Below are 13,862 nucleotides of genomic sequence, written 5' to 3' on the forward strand. Positions count from 1 at the left end.
AAGGAATTTGGTATTTTGGGGAGTGTAGAGTTACAGCAGTCATTCAATAATTTTTTCTAATCCGCTTTTCTAATATAGTGCTTGTAGCTGGAGCAGTTGCAACTATTTGGAGTTGCACAGCTGCTCTTCTCAGTGCTCATACACAAAAAAATAAAGTGGTGTTTGGATAAGGTACAACCAATGAGGCTCTACAAGTACAAAACTGTGAGAAAGGAGGAAATGTGGGTTCTCCTGTATGCCTAAGTACCTTCAGTAGGATTATTCTGATTTTTGACAAGCAAGTTGTGTTGGCAAGGTGAGAAATACGGTGTACAACCAAACTGCACTTACCTCCGAATAATGGAAAGTTCCCTTTGTTGGACTTTTTGGTTGTCTTCAGCTTGCGTGCATGTCTCTGTGGGACATAGTAAGGAGGTGGAGTGCATGGGGCAGAGAGTGCCAGTGGGATATTGTGATCCCAAGTGGGGATGCTTGTAGTGCAGAAACCTGTTACGTGTCCTGCTCTTTGTGGCAAATCTCCATGGTGGTTTTCTGCTGCTTCCAGATGCTTCAGCCAGGCACAGCTGCTCAGTACATTAAAGGTTACATAGCTATTGTGGTGTATGGGATCAAGAAGGTTGAGTGAAGGCAAGGTAATATTCTACAAACATTTTATAGAGCCTATGCCATGAGTGAGCCATTTGTGTCTATCTTGTATTCAAGGTGGTATCAGCAAAATTGTCTTGGGGCAAGAGGATTCTCTCTTGCTTAGTTTGGGATGTATTCTTAAACAGTGCAGCTGTGGTTGTCATAAAAATTAACAGGTTTGGAGAGAAATTAGTTTCTGTAGGAGAGAACTGAATATGGAGGGGGGACCACTCACAGAGATGGTGACTAATACACCAAATTCAAATCAAGTTAATGCAATTATGGTATAATTTTTTAAAAAAGAGAAGTGATTCTTCACTCAGCAACAATGAACTGAGCAACAAAAACATTGATTTTTGGAAGCATGTTTTTCAAAGAAATGATTAAAACAGACAAACTTGTAATTAGACTGAAGAGTTAGGAATTATAGTTGTCAGAGAGGAAAAAGTCAAGAGAAACAAACACCTTCAGGCTAGAGTGTGGAAATTTGGTAGATGCCTATACATTTAGAAAGAATTCAGAACAAATACCTATTATTTTCCATAGTCAGAACTGAGAAGAATTAATGGTTTTACACTAGAGCATGGAAAAATTCACAAGACATCAAGACAAATTGTAATATAAGAGCAGTTGAAGTCACTGTGTTTGAAGGCATTGCATATATCTAGGGCTAGAGGTAACAGCTGTTCTGGCATGTTTGGTTATGTTGTTGGTAAAGGTCTCATTTTGATTATGCCAGTTTTAGTGCATTTGATGTGTAGAGAGACTGAGCTACTCCTTCCGCTCTTGTTGAGTCATGCAGTGGTTTATAGCCTTGCCTTTCACCTAGATCTCTTCATCCACTTCATATTCCCCCTTCAGAAGAACACTGAATTAATGTTCCCCCAAAATGCAGAGACTGGGTTCTGAGTGCCTCTAACATGGGGTATGTAAGGAGTAAGGGAAAGGCTGTGTTTTTTATTATTATTTTATTTTTTATTATTATTTCTTATTTATTATTTAATGTTGTCACGGACAGTGCCAAGGTATTTCAATAGATGGTACATGTATACTTAGGTGGTATTGTTTCATATGGCTCAGAATGATCACTGGTCTCCTTAGATAGGGAATCTTCTGTTCCTTCAACAGAAGTTGTCAGTGAGCAACAATCTGCTGACAAGCCTGTGAATGGAAGTTACGCTGAATAGGAGCTAGAGAAGGAAAAATAAGATATCTGTCCTTTGGTGATTCAAGTTTTTTTCCTTACCACATATTCTTGGGAGTTGTCCCTTCACGTGTTTTTCAATTAACTGAAGCAAAGAAGTTTCACTGTTTTCCTTGGGATTTCCCAGAGGGCATTAGACCGTCACTGTGAGGGAATTGTTACAGTCTCAGGGCAAAAATCTGTTCTCAGCTGTACTAGTGCAACACCTCATTAATTTGAGAGAAAGGGGTACCCACCTAGCTAAGCACCGTGTTGGTCTCCCAGCTTTTACTTTGCTCAGTTTTCTTTTCTATAATTGATAAAAACTTTCTCACACCCCTGTAGCTAGTCCCTGTAGCTAGCAATTACTCATTCTGTTTTGCTGCCTTTATCTTCTTTATCTTTTTTTTTTCCCCTGCAAGTTTCAACCTGCCTTCTGTAGTCTTCATTGGTTCTCTCCCTGCGTCTCCATTAGATCTTTGAGCTGTCCTTACAGACTAAGGCATTTCACTTCTAATTGACTGCATTTTTCTGTGCCAGTGAGATTGTACCCTGTTATGCTTTAATTAATGTCTTGTCAAATTTTCCAAGCTGCATCAATACTCATAGATTTTGACTGTTTCTTCTTGTCATAACCACATAAGTTTTTACATCATTATTTTAATGAAATTTTCCATTTGAAATCTAATAGCTGTGTGAAGCTCTTTGGGACTGCTCCATGAAGCACAAAATTCAAGTGGCTGTACTAGCTGTTCCTATAACTTGGGTTGGTTGTGAGCCCTATCATATTAGACACTCTGTATGGAGTGTTAACCCAGTCTGGGAATGAGTAAGAATGCTTAAGAGCAATTTTATTTGTTTTAATCAAATGAGCTTTTTATCCTTCTTGTTCTAGATGAAAGTCTAAAAAATTTAATGCCTGTGTACTCCAAACCAACAAGGCAGAAAAGAAGAACTAGAAGTATCTCATTTTTAAATGTCGTGATTCTGAAGGGAATCTTGTGGCCTTCTTGGTTTTCCTTGTGATTTTTGGATGTTGGTAATCATCTTTGACCAACAAGCATGATGCTTTACATCCTCAACTTGAGACATGAATACCTCAAGAGAGCATGGGAGTTTAGGAACTAATAAAGGTAGCCTCTTGAACTGATGGTGCATTGAATTAAGTGAAATTACAGACCTTTGTGTGAGCAAGCCCTGTATAGCATTCTAAGATTTAGACAGATCTTGCTCTGAGCCTACGCTTCCCTGCTTCTGAACAGTAAAGGGTATATAGACAAAGAGACTAAAGTGTTAAGCACAGTATAAATTCTAGTGATCTTATGATCTAAATGTTCTTATGGGAGACTGACAGTGCTTTTAAATCTGTTTCAGTGCATACCACAATAATGCAAACTTATTGTCTGCCTGTCTTCAAGGCCAGGCACTTAAATGATCGATAGAGTTTACTGAGTGGGAAATTTTCATTTATAACATGAGTAGTGTGCATAAGGGAAGGAAAATTCAGGACTTCCTCACATCTTCAGATAAGAAAAAGTCATCTCACTGTATTATAGTATCCTCAGGGTCATTTTGAGCGTTAAAACTTTGATTTTTGTTCTTAGGGTTGATTGACTTAGGCCCATTGGAAAGAAAGGAGAGAAAGAATCATCATTTTTCAATTTAAGCAATTGACTCTACTCTTTTGTATGATTTGTATTATAAAGAATCTCACAGGCTGAGATTAAAAAAATGATGAATCTTATTATTTTTTTTTTTTTTTTTTAAGGAGTATTTTAAATTTGCCTTTTTCATTATTGAGAAATAACTCTGGCTATTGAAGAGGTGCTTTCATTACAAAGATGATCAAGGGGCTGGAGCACCTTTCCTATGAAGACAGGCTGAAATAGTTGAGGATGTTTAGCCTGGAGAAGAGAAGGCTCCAGAAAGTGTGGTGATAGGATGAGGAGTAAAGGCTTTAGATGGAAAGAGGGGAGATTTAGATTAGATATAAGGAAGGAATTCTTTACTGTGAGGATGGTGAGGCACTGGCACAGGCTTCCCAGAGAAGCTGTGGATGCCCCATCCCTGGAGGTGTTCAAGGCCGGGCTGGATGGGGCTTTGAGCAGCCTGGTCTGGTGGAAGGTGTCCTTGCCCACGGCAGGGGGGTTGGAACCAGGCGATCTTTAAGATCCATTCCAACCCAAACCATTCTGTGGTTCTATGATTCTACAATTCTATTTAAGAGTTGATAATGTATTTATTCCCTTTGCTTTTACCCTTATGATAAGAATTTCAGAACTGGTTAACTAACAAACCCTTATAAATTCTGTTTGTTTTGCTGCAACTATATGTTACTACCTCTAGAAAAAGGAGTTTTAAGAGTTATATGTAAGAGTTGAGTGCCCCTCAACTTAAGTAATATACATTAAATGAGTCTACACACAAAGAAGAAGTCACAGGGAACACTTTGAAATGCATTGTTTAGAAAGTTTGCAAGCATCTGGAACAATTTTGCAGCTTTGTAAGTCTTCAAGGTCATGCAAGAAAGCTTAAGGCTTAGGAAAGCTGGAAGGAACAGCTGCTGTTTCTGAAAACAGTAGAGGCAAACTTGAAACATGGTTTTATCAAAGCTTGACTGTTTCCCTATCACAGACAGTAGACACCACTAATCTCTTCCTTTTGTTTAAACAGATGCTATTTGCTTGGTGAGTAGCTGAATTTAAAAGGCGTAGAATTATTATACAAGGGGAGAAATCTTAACTGGAGGTTAGAAACAGAAGTTCAAGACAAGTTCAAGAAAGAATGTTATTTTTTGTAACATCTTCAAAGCTATGCCACGCATCTTTTTCTGAACCTTGGGAACTATGTATTATGTTATATTTTTAAGATCAGAAAGTTTCCTTTTTTAAAAAAGTAGTGAAGTGTAACGATATACAAGTAGATAATAGGTGAATCCTACAGATAGATTTTGTTTAAATGGGTGCATTTGATGTGAGTGAAAGAGGAGGAGGGATAACTGAGGGAATCACAAATTTTTCCTCTGTCGTTCATTGCAGTTACATTATGGGGTTCCATTTTGCCACTACAGATTCTTCTTGATTTAGCTAAGTCATGTTGATCAGCATTCCATGTCATGGAGGCAGACTTCTTGGCTCATTGACTCTAGCAAATCCAGGCTCAGTTGTTTTTCTTCATTTTATGAGGCTAGATTGGAAAGCTTTTCTTCCTACATGAAGACTGGCTGTCCTTGGGATGGAACTTGGGCACCACTCACAACCTTCTTGCAAATCAACCAAAGCATGTGAGCAGGAAGGAGAACAGCATGGAGTCTTGATTCAGCACAGTGCTTATGGCATTTGTTTTGTGGTTTTGCGAAAAAAAAAAAAAATAAAAAATTGCTTTGTATTGAACTTAGAATGATTAATCGAACATCGAACCCTTTACCGAAAGGGTTGTTAGACACTGGAACAGGCTGCCCAGGGAAGTGGTGGAGTCACCATCCCTGGAAGTTTTAAAAGACGTTTAGATGTAGAGCTTAGGGATATGGTTTAGTGGGGACTGTTAGTGTTAGGTCAGAGGTTGGACTCGATGATCTTGAGGTCTCTTCCAACCTAGAAATTCTGTGATTCTGTGATAATCAGCTCCCAGGAGCTGTGGGATACCGTATCAATAGCTGTTGTTTCTTGTAGTCAGCAGTGACCTGGTCTAAACATTGGTTGCACATGGGTGCTTTCTTTTGGCACACGTAGCATGTGTGATATGAAGCTGTGGTTCTAATTTGATCTGTGCAGCTCAAGAATGTTTTAGTTACCAGGCCTGAGGAACAAAATTTCTTGCTAGAGCAGTGTTTTGCCTGTAACTAGCCTTTCTGATGTCTCAGTCCTAAATACAGCTGATGGTACCTTCCATGATATCATACCTCTTTATCATCATGCTGAAGCTTTCCTTTAGTAGGGGATCTTGGCACTGATTTCTGCAGCCCTTCCCCTCTGTCAAGACTTTATGCATTTATTTATTTATAGCTGCCGAGATCACTAACAGAGGTGTCACCAGCAGTGACACTCCCATTTTAAAATCTGATTCCTTCTTAGTGTTTTGTTAATAGAATACAAAGAAAACCGACTCCCTCTGTTATTACATTTACTTTGTATTCTGAGCTTCACCAAGATGTATCCTCCTCAATTCCCACTTTCTTCTGCTCCTCCCATGCATGGACAGCTGTTAACACATTTCCAGAACAGAGATGTTTGTGATAAAGTTGGGAAAGTTTAGCAGCAGAAAGGCTGCGCATTTTAATTCTTGGATATGTTCTTGCTGTGCAAGTATTTCATCCTTGGCACAACTCCACCTGTACAGCAGAATGTTAATTTTTCCTTAACTGACTCTACTTTGGCACAGGCTATGAATAGCTTAAACACCACCACGACTAAACCCACAAATCCCTTGTTGCTCTGCTTCTGTCATTTCCATGACAGAATTGGTACCAGCATGAGGGTGGGATGGAGAGGCATAATGCTTTTGAAGCAGTTTGTCTGCTGGAGATCATTTTTGAGAACTGTTTCAGTACCTCGGTCTGTCATGTTTATTGGGCTCTTCCTCAAGATCACAGTGAAAGCTTATTTTCAGCTCTTTCATTTTTAGGTGTGGAAGTCTTTCTCTGTGATCTTTTGAATTTTTATTAACAATAGTGGTAATTAAATGCAAGCACTTATTTTTCCTTTAAAAAACTAAATTGAAGAAATAATTTATAGGAAAATAAAGTTGGTACTCAGACTTTTACTCTCCCCAGTTATCCTTTTTTTTTGTTTTGTTTTTATTGTACAATGTTTTTCTTTCTGATAAGGAACCTAAAACACTTCCTTCATGTATTATGCTTTCTCAAGGTTTATTAGATATTGTATTCAGCATAGTCCTTGGATAAAACCTTCGAGTTCATTTCCTTTTGTCTTTCTCCAAGGATAGGCTGTCATTTATGACTTCCATATCTCCTGCTGTTTACTGATAAAAAATATTTTTATGGTATGTTTTCACAATCAAGATCAGGTGTACTTCTCTAAAAGAAAATTGCATAAATATTTCTGTTTGTCAGCTTCTGAATTAACCCAAAGTGAAGCTCAGCAACAGGAGGTATTTGCCTCCATATTCCTTGGCTTCCTTTCTCTATTTTGAGTTTTAATATGATGCAGTATTTTTTTTTATTATTTTTTATTTTTATATTGCAATATAAAGTCTACTTTAACAAAAAGAAACAAGGAGATAGTGGGTTTATGTATCGATTTTCACTTAGTAAAGGTCGGAGTTCCCTCTGGCATAGAGCTATGTATGTAATAATGCCATGAAATGAGAACCTGCTTTAGTTCACTGAAGTTACATCTTGATCCTCTTCTGATTTGCCCCGTAACCTGTCTCTGATAACACTGTCATTTTAGACAGCTCTGCACAATCTGACTCTAGGCATCCTCTCACTTCTGTGAGCTTTCATCTCCGGTTAGGCACTGCTTACCCGACTTGAATTTTTCCCTGCTCAGTTCCTGAGCATTTCTAGACTGCCAGGTTTTGTTGTTTCTAAATGACATAAGTGAATTTGCTATTATTGTAGCTAATACAACCCTTAGATGTTCATTAAATCACATTTAATCATTTGAATTGCTTAATTAAATTGCTGGTACTTAATACTTTGTACTACTTCACTTAAATTGCTGACTAGTCTATGAATGACTCCATATCTACCCGTAACTTATAGGGACAATAAAAGATTGCTGCCAAATCACGGGTACCTTTTCCATCTTAAAGGATCATATCCTTTTCTACCCAGTTTTACTTCTGTAGAGCTTCTGAAGTGTCTGAAATTCTAACAAACCTCAATGAAATGTGAGCAAAACAAACAATATTGCATAATATTGTAAAGTAATATTAAAAACCACCTAATATTCAAATTCATAGTATGAAATAAAAGCTGATAATATTTCACTTTCATATTAAAAAGGTTATGAATCTCTGAGATCATCTGATTTCAACCCCAGTTCATCTTAAGGTTCATCCTAAGGTTTGATAAAGAGTTCACCCTAAGATTTAATTACTCAGTGCTGGACCTCCTTCTTGGTTATTACAGGCTCCTGGAAGAAAATCTGTGTCTTAATTCCCGCAAAATGAACTCTCTGATCTGGATTTAGGGACACTACTCTCTGTTGTTATTCTTTGAACATGCAGATAGGGACTTCTGAGTGTACCCCAGTCCTTTAGCTTTAAGGCTCACCTTTTTCATATAATTCAGTCCTATAATGCTTTGAGATGTGCCTCTGTCTTGGACTTTGTCATGTTCAGTTGCTTCTCTTGAGTTGGGATCTTCCAGTAAAAGATGTGAAGAGGCTGGAGGACTTTAATACCTGGCTAAGAACTACAAAAATGTGGTGAAGACTTGGAGCCATGGTGGGCAGAGGTGGAAATCTGCAGGTTTTGATGGACTGGGTCTTATAGGTGATCCCCACCTGGCTGCACAGAGATATCTTTTAAACATGAGTATCTCTGGCTTTGGGGTATGTTATTTGCAAAAATAATAGCATACCTTGATGGCTTTTCCTCATAGAGTACACTAGCTCATGTGGTCAGTTCCTTTCTTGGCTTTTCTTACAAGCATGATTCTTACTCATTCTCTTTCCCCAGGAGCTTATTCACCTTCTGCTTATTTGGATGGTTTTGACAGTTGTCATGCTAAATTATGGATTTCCTTATTGTTTGTATATTAAAATGTTCCTGTGGTAGATGAGGTGTACTTTTCTGTACTTGACTCATCTACTGACAACTCACTGAAGAGAAAACCTTCCCCCATCTGGTGATCCAGTCTGTATCTGACAGAAAAAAAATATCTGCTTCTTTTTATTACCTCTCAAACTGTCAAATGGAAGAGCGTTCTTGACACAGACAGAAAAGTAGTAGTGGTACTTCTCACTGGCTAGTGGTTCAGATGAGATGCAGAGGAGATCAGCTTTTTTCTAGTGTAAGGTGACTTATCCCAAAAGCTCGTATTTGAAGGATTATGTTAATCTTCAAACATGAACTTTAGAACTTGGATATGAAATAAATATTTACAGTATAATATTCATATGTCCTGAACATGGCCATTTTGTTCAAATTGTGAAAACGTTCTGCAAAGAGTTATTAATGATACAGACTAGCAAATGCAGAGATCTTAGCCTATTACTATGTTTTCCAGAAAAGTCTCTCTATAGGGGTGAGTTACTCTGCATTTATTTGTCGGGTTATCATTTTGTCATTTTGCTTAAATAACATTTGTTTCAGATTTAGCCTCTGAGTTGTGATATAAACCACAGGCATTGTTTCAATTGCTGGCTTTCCATATACCTCCATAACCCCCATCCCCTCCCCCCCTCCTATAAAATCATCTTTGCTTTCTAATGTAACTAACCTCTTTTTTGCTTCAGGAATTCTTTTTATTTATTATCTTTTTTTTTTTTTTTTTTTTTTTTAATCTGTTTTTGGTTTTTCCTGCATTCTTCCTTTGTATCTTTCTTCGCATTTCTGTGTCTTGGGCACTGATGTTCTCAGTAAAGGTTCCTAGGTCAAAGGACTTTCTTTAAGAGGTGACAAAAGTTTTGTTATTGGAAGAGAATGCAAGCAAGATGCATCATTTCTGTGCTTGCCTCTTCACTAAACTCTATCATTTCTGCTTGGGTCTGATAAATGCTGAAATAATTGGTTATAGGAGGAATGACTATTGATAGTCATTTATTAGTGATTTTTTTCTTTTAAATCAGGTGATATTCATAGTGATGGTAATATGATTTTAAGATTATGCCTTGATACAATTTTCATAGGATTAAGGCTTACATAGTGATATTCTTCAAAGACAGTGTTGAGCCAAAGACTATTTAAATAAACGATGACAGTGTCTGACTTAAACAGACTTCAAATCAGGACTAAATAGGGTGAAATTAATTATCAGAAGACAGGAATTCCTTTCATTTCACATTGTTCTTTATTTAATGATAATATATATATATATATATATATTTTTGTGATGAACAAATTGCTGATTTCAGACGTCTCTCTCACTCTTCCTTTTAAGTGACCTGGTTCTACCTTGCAGATTCTGTGCCACATCTGCATTTCTTAGAATCCGTTTTTCAGCTGGGCTGACCCTCCCATCCAGGTCACATGTGCTTCACCTAACAGCAGCTGATGTGAATATCAACTCCATATGTCCTGATCTGTGTCAGCATTTTTCTTCTTTTTCAGCCTTTTCACAGGGATGTTCTTTCACTATCTAATAGAGGTAACCAAGACACCAATTTATTTCCTTTAGGGAACTGAAACTAGTCTTTCTGAGCTGTCAGATTGCCAATTTTCTGTGTGAATGACTTTTTAAAGTCACTGAGATGCAGAGAGTAGATTCTTTCTGACCAATTTTTATATCTGTAAGGCAAAGTTAAGAGCCTGGTAGATTCAGCAGTTACCAAATTAGACTGTGTCTAAAAGAGATGGTTGTAGTATAATGAAGACTAGTTTTATCACCCAAAAATAAAGAATAAAACATAATGCCAAGTCATTACTTAAAATTCTGACATCCTCCTCCATTATATAAGTAAAAAACAAACCAAAAAAACATTAACACAAAAGGGCACCTTTTCATGCCCAAGAAAGATTTGTGAGAAGGAGAAATAATAAAATAACAAAACTTAACAAAAACCCCTCATCCCGGCTTTTCATTTGATCCTGCTCTTACTGGCAGTATTCAAAATAAGCAATGTTCATTACAGCTTTTGCTTCCCTTAATATGTAATTTGCACATCATTTGCACAAAACATTTACAACACCCAGTACCCCAGGTTGAAGCTAAGGCTGGTATTTTTAGAACTTTGAATAAGCCTGCATGTTTATTCAACCCTCATATTAAGCAGCAATAATACATTTATATCAATGATGTAACTTTAATTTGAGCTCTACATACTTATTGGTCATCACAGAATACTGTAGCCTCTGCTAGAACCACATACAGTCTTTGATCCTACATTAAAAAAACAGAAGCAAGGATTTTTACTTACTAAAATATATGGAATTATTTATTTTGCAGGGACATCCATCATTTACAAAATACCTCATTTCACTCTTTGTAGTCTCTTATGTAGTCTTTTAGACACATTAGTGTGACAGCATTTCAAAGAGAAATAATCAGAATTACTAGCTACAAGGGAAGCATCCCGTCTTTATAACATTCTCAAAGCAGACTGTTCATTTTTAAGCAATTAATTTTCCAAGTTTTCATTTGTGAGTGTCATTATCTTTCTCTGCGAGGAACACTTCACCATTTGTATTCCTTGAATCCAGCACACATAACCCTCATCCTTCCACATCAGCACCTGTGTTAATTTCACCTAAAATATTAGAAATACTCTGGATAATAACAAAACTTCATTTATAATTTTTATAGAATATACCATTTGAAATATAAAAGGAATATTCCATTTGAAAAGGTAACATTTGGAAGTAGGCAGTTAGAAAAAGCAGTCTGTGCTACCATATCTCTCTTTAAGGCAAAAATTTCTCTTTAAGCTATTGTTTGAAAATCTCATTTACCAGGGTCTTTCATCCCCTTCTGCTTCCTTTGTTCTGGTACTAAGGCATTAGGAAATGGAATTCTTCATCAGATTTCTGGATCTCTCTCTGTGAGTTCATGAATGTGAAGGCCAGAGAGGTTATTATGACTAGTTAGTCTCACTTCGTGTCTATCAGTATGGCAATCTTTTTTCCTGAATCATGCCACTAATTCCAGCTGAGCTGGAATTCCAGCATGCCACTAATTCCAGTTGACAATTTAGAGTAACATCCAGTCTTGATTCAAAGACTCAGCAAGTCTTTGGGTTAAGTAGCTCCTAAAATGGGTTACTGTCATGGAAAGAAGTCTGTGTTCATTTCTGTGTTTTAAAAGATTCAGTATCTTGTCTGTTTTCAACATCCAGTTTCTGTACCATGGTATTTGTTGGAGTGGTAGATTAGGGAGCTACCTTTTTTTTTTTTTTCTTCCCATGCTAGAATTACATAATTTCAGTTTCTGTGCAGTCAGAAAGACCTTTTTCTTTTCTTTTTTCTTTTTCTTTTTTACCCTCACCTGAGTCAGAAGAGCGTGATTTGGGTCTTGATGTACTCCTGTGGTGTACTCTTCTTGCTGTACAAGAATGCCATCGTACTCCAGTTGACAGGCTGTTATGTTTTATCTTTGTCTTTCTTAAACCGATGAGATGCACTTACAGAGGCTCTGAGATTATTGACATAAAAAAAAGTGTTTTCACAAGTGCTTCAGAAACTGATGAACTCAGATCATTTAGAAAGTTCATAGGTCTTGGGATTTGAGATCACTTTTGGAAAATCCTACACTGTGTTGTACTTGGCAGGGTAGGAAGGAAGTATACTGTGTCATTGCCATGGATGATGCATATTTGTACATTGTCATTAAAAAAATCTGACAATTTGGGGCAGTGAAACATGACGTGTTTTTTTTTTCTCTGTTATAGGAGAAACTGTATACCCAGTTGTTGCATGATTACATTTTAAAGCCTTTTATAGCTCACTAGTGCTGAAAAGGATGTTAATAAGTCACTTGCTTCCTCCCTTCACCACAGACGGGATCAAACACACCTAAACTATTCCTGACAGATATTAGTTCAACCTGTTTTTAAGTTTTCAGTGATGGGAGTTCTGTCACCTCTGAAGCCAGTGCTTTATGCTCTTGACTGCCAAAAACTATTATCGAGGAAAATTGGGTATAATGCTCTCAGATTCTCTAATTACTGAACAGGATGGATGAATTTTTTTTCTGTAGGTTAAGAAGGAATTTGGTTTATGAAATCTATCAGGACACTTGAAGAAAATTGCTTCCTTTTCTTTACTGGGTACCATTACGAAAAATGCATTGTCTTCTGGAAATATGCCTTGTGCTTCCTGTCACTGTTGCAAAGTCAGTAAAAACTTAGTTGTGATTTCATAATTATCAGTGTTTGCACTGAGATATTTTTCCCTTTCTCAGCCCTCAAAAGCAAGTAAGAGGAAAAAAAAACACACTATCATGCGCGCACACACGCACAGAAACCCAGCAGTGGTTATCATTATTTTCTGTCACTGTCAACATGAGGATACACAGTTTCATTGTCCTTGGTGAGGTGGCTGTATCTTTAACGAGACAGTCTGTCATATCAGCTCAGTGAATGCTTATGAGATTTCCTTCCCTGAGACAGGAAATCTTTCATGGCAACACAGCATGCTGATTCACATGAATATCTAATGGGTTTGGAGTGTTTCTCTCATAGATTTTTTTAAGCACTTTTAACTGTTATGGTTGGACATAGCTGAACAATGCACAACAAGTTTAGTGGGGTCATGGGTCTTATTAATTTTGATTGTGTGATCCATTCTCAGGTTCAAAAGACAAGTCATGCCTTGGATGTGCAGTGATTGTAGACAACCTCCCTTGCGGAGCCCTTTGCCACATATGGAGCTATGTAAGTACAGAATGTGATTTCTCCCTCCATTGGTTTTACTGGTTGTGACAATATTTTTCATCTCCCAGTGCCAGCTACCATGAAGCGTCAAATGGCTCAATATCTCCATTGGCACTGATGAATTTGGAGCTTTCACCACATGCACTAAGTTCTTTGTCTTCCCTGAACTGGTAGAATTGGGGAGCTGTCTGAGACCTTTACTTGGCAAATCTTATTGAAGTAAAAAGGGAAATAAAACAGTAAAAATTTGACTGTGTGTAACAGAAATGGTAAGTTCTGTGCAGACTGGAACACTACAGAATTATTTAATTTCTGATAGTCTTGCTACCACTGTGTGAATAATTTGCAAAAAGTATTTAATCCTCCATGACAAAATTTGTAAATATTGTGCGTTCACTTTGTCTATATTTGCTGTATACAGACTTTTTACCAATATGCATTATTTTGAATTCTGTTTGTAGCCCGTGGAAAACTGCAGAGGAGTCAAAAAAGGCAGGTCCTACATACTAAAAGATTTGGTGAATTTTATAGATGGAGCTGGAAAAAAAAAGGCAGCA

The sequence above is a fragment of the Anas acuta genome, chromosome 3 (assembly GCF_963932015.1).
Source record: "Anas acuta chromosome 3, bAnaAcu1.1, whole genome shotgun sequence".
NCBI classification, from domain to species: domain Eukaryota; kingdom Metazoa; phylum Chordata; class Aves; order Anseriformes; family Anatidae; genus Anas; species Anas acuta.